This window comes from Mus caroli, chromosome 2 (assembly GCF_900094665.2).
Source record: "Mus caroli chromosome 2, CAROLI_EIJ_v1.1, whole genome shotgun sequence".
NCBI classification, from domain to species: Eukaryota; Metazoa; Chordata; class Mammalia; order Rodentia; family Muridae; genus Mus; species Mus caroli.
In genome coordinates, this window is record NC_034571.1 from 11707698 (window position 1) to 11715495 (window position 7798).

At 39.1% G+C, this 7798-nt stretch overlaps 1 pseudogene; it reads left to right on the top strand.

Moving 5' to 3' along the window:
* The first annotated feature begins 6358 nt into the window (after nt 1-6358).
* Nucleotides 6359-7465, top strand: LOC110290366 (annotated as a pseudogene).
* The last annotated feature ends 333 nt before the right edge of the window (nt 7466-7798 follow it).

Here is a 7798-nt window from a genome sequence, read left to right on the forward strand (position 1 = left end):
TTCCAAAAAGCTTACCTTCCTAACCTGTTCCTAACAGTCATCATCTGTTATTTTAAATTCCCAAGACTTATGAGGTTGAATCACCATAGTAGATGTGACCCATCCAAGATGAATTATATGCAATGCTTCTTTCACATTATAGCACTGAGACAGGGAATGCTCAGGACATTCTTAGACATCTGTGCATTAGGACAAACGAGTAACCATGGTATATGGGTTATGCAGAGAGAGACCATGTGAATTTCAACTGGCGAAATACTGTCTGGGAAAGTTTGAACCAGCTTAGGGTTTGTATTAGACCTTGCACAAGGACACTATAAACTGTGCAATGGCACTGAGGTGGGAAGGTAAACCATGAATCAGCTGTGAAATAAGCTAATGAAGTTGGAACTTAGCAGTCATGCCTGGAAATGCAACTCAGAAATCGGTGACAAGAAAGCTAGTATAGTATCTTATGGACGTTACAATCTATTTCCTAGAGAGGAGAAAACCACAGAGGGATAAAAATCAGCCCCTCTTCCCATTCTGTTCCATTTCTCCTGCTCCTTCTTTCTCTGCACCACCACAAAAGGAGCTGCTCTTCATTAGAAAGACCTTATCTGCCCCACCAACCTTTCTCTCTGCCTTATCATTGAACTTCTGCCGCTCCAGCAAGTACTGTTAGTTCTCAAATAAGGTTAAGTCCTACCCTCTGATAAGGCTATTTATTACCCCATGTGTTCTTAACTACAGGGATGTATTCAAGAATGATAAATGCAAAGAAACTGTTCTTTATAATAAATATTCTAATAACTTGAGTTTCTTCTATGATTAGTTTTGAATAAGCACCTGGTACATAAATTTTTCCTTTAGTCACATGTTGGTAATACAAATTAATTAGTAGATAACTGCTTATATTAACATAAAATAGACAGTCTTTTGCAATACTGCTAAGTAGGAATGCAAGCTAAGCAAGCACAAGCTTAAAGTAAATATAGATGAAAAATGCATTCTGAATTCATAAAACCTATGTGTGTTTCTGTTGAGATTTCTGGTTTCCATACATAGTTCAATTATAAACCACTATTACAGTGTAGTATCCAAAATATAAAATGTCAAGACACTTAGGAGAACTTTGTTACAGATCGAGAAATACAACTGTATTCTGCTGGTTTAGTTATTTTACTGTTTTTTGTTTGTTTGTTTGTTTGTTTTGTTTTTGTGACAGGCTCACATCTCACTAGCTCAAGGTGACCTTGAAATTATTTGTGATGTCCCTGCTTCGAGCTTTCTGAGTGCTGGGATTGGAGAAGTGTGACAACATATCAAATGAAACATGTGTTTGTGTGTGTGGCAGGGAAGCATGGACAGGCGTGCAGGGTTGTTTTTCCTTAGCTACCCTCTTCCTCCTCCTTCTCCTCCTCCTCTTCCTCCTTCTCCTCTTTTTCCTCCTCCTCCTCTTTATCCTTCTTCTCCCCCTCCCCCTTCTCTTCTTCTGATAGAAGATCTCAGTAGGATGTGGATCTCTCTGGGTAGACTGGTGTAATATGCATAATATTAGGGAATTGTCATGAGCTATTTGTTTTGGTACTTTCCCTTGTTCCATGCTTAATACACTGAATCATCTAAAACTAAAAGTCCGACTATTGTAAGTCATTCTTGGACCATAGAGAACAGCAAGGCTATTTGGCCAGTGAGCCCTGGGGACCCATTTATCTTGACCTCCTAGAGATGGAATTATTATAAGCATGCACCACCATGTCTGGCTTTCTTGTCCTTACTTCCTTTCTTCCCTCCCCTTTTTTTCTTTTCTTTTCTTTTCTTTTCTTTTCTTTTCTTTTCTTTTCTTTTCTTTTCTTTTCTTTTCTTTTTTCTTCCTTTCTTTCTTCCTTCCTTCCTTCCTTCCTTCCTTCCTTCCTTCCTTCCTTCCTTCCTTCCTTCCTTTCTTTCCATGGGTTCTGGCGATTGAACTCCAGTCCTCATGCTTGGAAGGCAAATACTTTACCAACTGAGCCATCTCCACGCCTGTATTCTTAAGGAACAAGTAATATTTAAGGAGAATCCTGTCTTCTGTTTCTTTCAAAAAGTGAGAGGCCGACTTTACCTGTTCTTGTGTTTCTGTGCTTTCTCAGCAGCTTGCTTCACCACCTTGTCTGCTTCCTTTACTGCAAAGTAGTAATTATAAAAGTCACTGCTCCATGGCCAGGCTGTAATTATTAAGCATAATTATGCCTACAAAGCTTTTTGAATATGACACAGAACAGCCTATGCTCTGCTAATTGTGTGATTTTTTTCAAAAAACATTAGGCTGCTTTCTTCTCACAGTACATATTCTTTACTTATCACTTGGGTATTTTTAAAATATACTTTCTTTTGGAGAATAGTACTGAGTTCACAGCAAATCTGAGCAGATGATCTAGAGAATTCTCCAGTGCACAGCCTCTTCTGCAGCCATGACCTTCACCATTGTGGTTAGGATTGGTGTTCATATACAAACATGTCATCACTAAAGATCTGTAGTCTACACTAATAGTCCCTTTTGCTTATACATTCTGTGAGTTTGAATAGTTATTGTATGGTATCTACTACTAAATTATCAAGTGAAATAGTTTTGCTACCCTAAGAGTGGTCTGTGACAGGCTTATTCATCCTCCTAGTTCCTATTAATCAGAACATTTTACTTACTATTTTTAAGCTGCATTTGAACATGGGTAAGTGAAACTGAAATTCTCTCTCTCTTCTCTCTCTTTCACTGTCTGTACACATACACAAACATACACACACACAACATAACCCTCTTTATTTTCATCTATCATTTGTCTATGTATGTATGTATGTATGTATGTATGTATGTATGTATCTATCTATCTATCTATCTACCTATTATCTATCTATCTATCTATCTACCTATTATCTATCTATCTATCTATCTATCTATCTATCATCTATCATCTTGGTCATGTATCCATACATGTATTATTCCAAGTCAACATCTGAGTTCTTTATGGACTTAATATTCTTTATATTTTCAAACTCCTTATCAGTGAGGAAATTGATTCCTTCTCTGCTTTATTGATTTGCTTACTTGATAGTTCCCAACCCCCACTCAGTGTTAGTCTGCTAACCACACACTGTTGCTTCAGTCACAACTTCTGTCCCTGCATTGCATCCTCTCTGTCTTGGGTGGCCTCATTGCTGCTACCTCACCACAAACCCGGGAAAGAAGAAGAAGAGGAAATTATTATTTGCTTTTTATGTTTTGAAGCAAAGTTAGAGTTTAGTAAGCAATAGTATTAATACACATTTAAGCATGACTATTAATGAAGGGAAAGAGAAAGGTGCATACATGATAGAGGAAATTTTACACATTCAAGGCAATGATGGGCATGGACTTTTCAGAGGACAGTCAGTCACTGCTAGTTGTTATTTGCAAGAAACTGGGAATCAAGACAGGACCACCCTTAGGATTCAGTCATGGGCCTTAAACTAACTTTTCTATGAAACCTTCTGAGTAAATATGGTTATAGTAGAACTCAGAGACTCCATTTCCTGCTAATCTGCCTCTAATACCTGTTCACGTACTAAGGCAGGCAGGGTAGTGCTTTAGAACTCCTGAGAACAATTATTTCAGGCCCAAACACTGTTGTCACATGAGATCACTCAGCATGAGCATTGAAAAGCCTCTTATATCAAGCTGACTTTTCACTGGGGCTGACTTTCATCTCAGTGCACCCTGTTTGAGATCCTGACTGGGCCAGACCTGCTACCTGCATGCTGTTTTGGGGGAAGACACAATAGCTTCCCTGTTAGTAGGAGACATGTTTGGATTGACATGAGAGAAGCCCCTGTTGGCTAGGACTAGCTTTCCTTGGTCACCAAACATACCTCAATTGTGGTTCTGAGGTCTATAACAGGTTATGCCATAAATACGCACAAAAGTTCAAAAGTAAATACAGAAGACATCTTAGCTAATAAAGCTGGGCTTAAAACCACTCTCTGCAGGAGTCATCAGATTAGTAGGATTGTCTGAGTCATTTTTATTTGAGCTATCTAAACTTCCTTCTCCTGGCCATCCTTTGTTTAGCTTTGGCAAGCTTTTTGAGAGTCTTAGAAACACATACAGTCATCTTTTAATTAATAGATATTGTGATTTGTATATGCTAGGCCCAGGGAGTGGCACTATTAGAAGGTGTGGCCCTGTGGAGTAGGTGTGTCACGTAGGTGTGGGCTTTTAGACCCTCATCCTAGCTGCCTGGAAATGAGTCTTCCATTAGCTGCTTCAGATGAAGATGTAGAACTCTCAGCTCTCCCTACACCATGCCTGTCTAGATTCTGCCATGTTCTCACCTTGATGATAATGGACTGAACCTATTGTCTTAGTCAGGGTTTCTATTCTATTCCCGCACAAACATCATGACCAAGAAGCAAGTTGGGGAGGAAAGGGTTTATTCGGCTTACACTTCCATATTGTTCATCACCAAAGGAAGTCAGGACTGGAACTCAAGCAGGTCAGAAAGCAGGAGCTGATGCAGAGGCCATGGAGGGATGTTCTTTGCTGGCTTGCTTTTCCTGGCTTGCTCAGCCAGGAACCCAAGACTACCAGCCCAGAGATGGTCCCACCCACAAGGGGCCTTTCCCCCTTGATCACTAATTGAGAAAAATGCCTTACAGTTGGATCTCATGGAGGCATCTCCTCAACTGAAGCTCCTTTCTTTGTGATAACTCCAGCTGTGTCAAGTTGACACAAAACTAGCCAGTACACCTATGAACCTGTGAGCTAGCCTCAGTTAAATGTTGTCCTTTATAAGACTTTCCTTGGTCATGGGGTCTGTTCACAGTAGTAAAACCCTAAGACAATAGACCATATAACTGCAAAGTTGGTTTGAACAGCAAATAACTGTTTTTAAGGAGCTGGTAAAAATGCATGGACAATTGTTCAATGTCTGTAAGAATTATTACCAAGTAGAACAGCTTGAAGAAGGAGACTGGGACACTCAAAAGCTCTATCATCAATTCTAGAACCCGATGAGAAGTAGATTAACATAAAACTGGAGAGTAAAGCTGTCACTAAGAATAAAAACTGATCAGTCTAGTCCTTCTGGGTGGTGTTAGGCAAAGCCAATTCACCATGTTTTGAGTTTTCTTGTCTATCATCCCAGTTGGATTTCCCAATAGGAAAATGAATTAAAAAGAAAACCCTAAATTTGACAAACCTAATGATAAAAGTAGGTAGCAAATTGCTTTTAAAATGTTACAGTGTAGGGCTGGAGAGATGGCTCAGCTGTTAAAAATCACAACCCAAAATAAAAGCTACAACATAGATATTGTATTTTATTGGTAGGCAGGTAAAAGGTTGATAATTAAGAAAGATTTGTGGTAAAGCACTAGATAATAGCTTGGAGCCATTGAAGCTACAAAGACAACAACTTTCTAAAGGGTGGAGAAAAAAAATCCTGAGACATTTGTAGGATGGTCCATTTACCTCAAACCAGTCCACATTCAAAGACAATGGACACCTTCTGTGTGCAGGAACTATAGTGAAGGGCATGGAGAAGGGCTGGAACTTGCCATCCACTGAGAGGGGAGAGCTTCATTTGTAGTAGCTGTGCAGTGCATGGGATTGCCTTATCCTCTCATTTCTAGAATTTTCCATTTTGTCTGAAATTCTCATATCAGAAGAACATGACTTTGCTCATAATTTGAGTTTCCAAATGCTCTGGTTACTATGGAAAATTCTTCAATATTAATAGACATCAAATCCCAGATTAACTGTATGAGTGCAAAATCCCCACTAAAATATGATGGAAATGCTCTAGATATTAGACAAAAATGGTAAAGATGAGGCTAATCCAGCTGAAATTTAAATGAGAAGAGAGATTGTATAGATCATTGTAGATCAAGAACACTTGAAGTAGGTCTCTTTGAAGGTAGGTTGAAAGAGGGTGGACATGTAGCCACAGCTGGCCTAAAACTCTCAGTTCTCTAGTCTCAGCTGTCGATGTGCTAAGATTATAGGTGTTGCCACTGTAATGTTTATCCATTCTTACACTGTTTGTTTTCTTCCCCTCATATCTCCCTATTTTAAACTGTTATATTTAAATTATGATATATGACAGATATTCCTTTGGTTTGAAATTAAGGGTCAAGGAGATGGCTGATAGCCAAGTTTAGTCTTACTGGGCACGCATAATTTCACCATTGTTATGGAAAATGGGAGGCAAAGACAAGACTATTGCCTGGAAGCTCAAGAGCCAGCTAACCCAGCACTCACAGCAGCAAAAACAGGGAGGCACTCACAGCAGCAAAAACAGGGAGTAGAGTTTGATCCGGTCTGGCGCACTAGGTACCTGTGTCCCGCTTCCCAGCACCTGAAGTGAAGATGTCCCACGCATCCCCGGCAGCCAAGCCCTCCAACTCCAAGTCTTCTTCTTTGACGGGGACATCGGCGGGGAGCGAGTTGGACGAATTGTTTTAGAATTGTTTGCAGATATTGTTCCCAAAACTGCAGAAAATTTTCGTGCATTGTACAGGAGAAAAAGGAACTGGGTCCACTACCAGAAAGCCTCTTCATTTTAAAGGATGCCCTTTCCACCGAATTATTAAGACATTTATAATTCATAATTCAGGGTGGAGACTTCTCAAATCAGAATGGGACAGGTGGCAAAAGTATTTATGGTGAAAATTTGAAGATGAAAATTTTCATTATAAGCATGATCGGAGGGTTTGCTGAGCATGGCAAATGCAGGCCCCAATACGAGTGGTTCTCAGTTCTTTATCACAACAGTTCCAACTCCTCATTTGGATGGGAAACATGTGGTATTTGGTCAAGTCATAAAAGGACTAGGTGTGGCAAGGATGCTTGAAAATGTAGAAGTGAATGGTGAAAAACCTGCCAAACTGTGTTATTGCAGAATGTGGAGAATTGAAAGAAGGGGATGACTGGGGAATATTCCCCAAAGATGGCTCTGGTGACCGTCATCCAGACTTCCCTGAGGATGCAAATATAGATTTAAAAGATGTAGATAAAATTTTATTAATATCTGAAGACTTAAAAAACATTAGAAAAACTTTTTTCAAGTCTCAGAACTGGGAGATGTCTATTAAAAAATATGCGAAGATTTTGAGGTACGTGGCTAGTTCAAAGGCTGTTATTGAGAAGGCAGATAGATCCAGACTGCAACCTATAGCCTTAAGTTGTGTGCTGAATGTTGGTGCTTGTAAGCTGAAGATGTCAAATTGGTAGGGGGCAATTGACAGTTGCTTAGAGGCTCTTGAAATGGACCCTTCAAATACTAAAGCACTGTACCGAAAAGCTCAAGGATGGCTAGGATTGAAAGAGTATGATCAAGCATTGGCTGATCTAAAGAAGGCACCGGAGATAACCCCAGGAGATAAGGCTATCCAGGCCAAATTGCTAAAAGTCAAACAAATGATAAAGGCACAGAAAGATAAAGAGAAGGCTGTGTATGCAAAAATATTTGCTTAATAAGGATTAAACTCTTTTTAAACTATTATACATTGATTATATAAAGGACAATGTATATTACTGTCTACACGATCCCTGATGTGTTTCCCTTGATCTTTGTCATTGTTTACATAGCAGTGCTGACATAGGTTCCTTCTTAATAAAGAGTTAAAAAAAAAAGACTCACTCCCAACATTTATCTTCTGAAATCTATACTCTTGATGCATGCCCACAGTTATATATCATATACATGCACACATACTGTACACATTTATTCATATTACATATCAACACACACATATATATGTATACATATATGTGTATACATATATGAATGTATGTATATATCAAAAC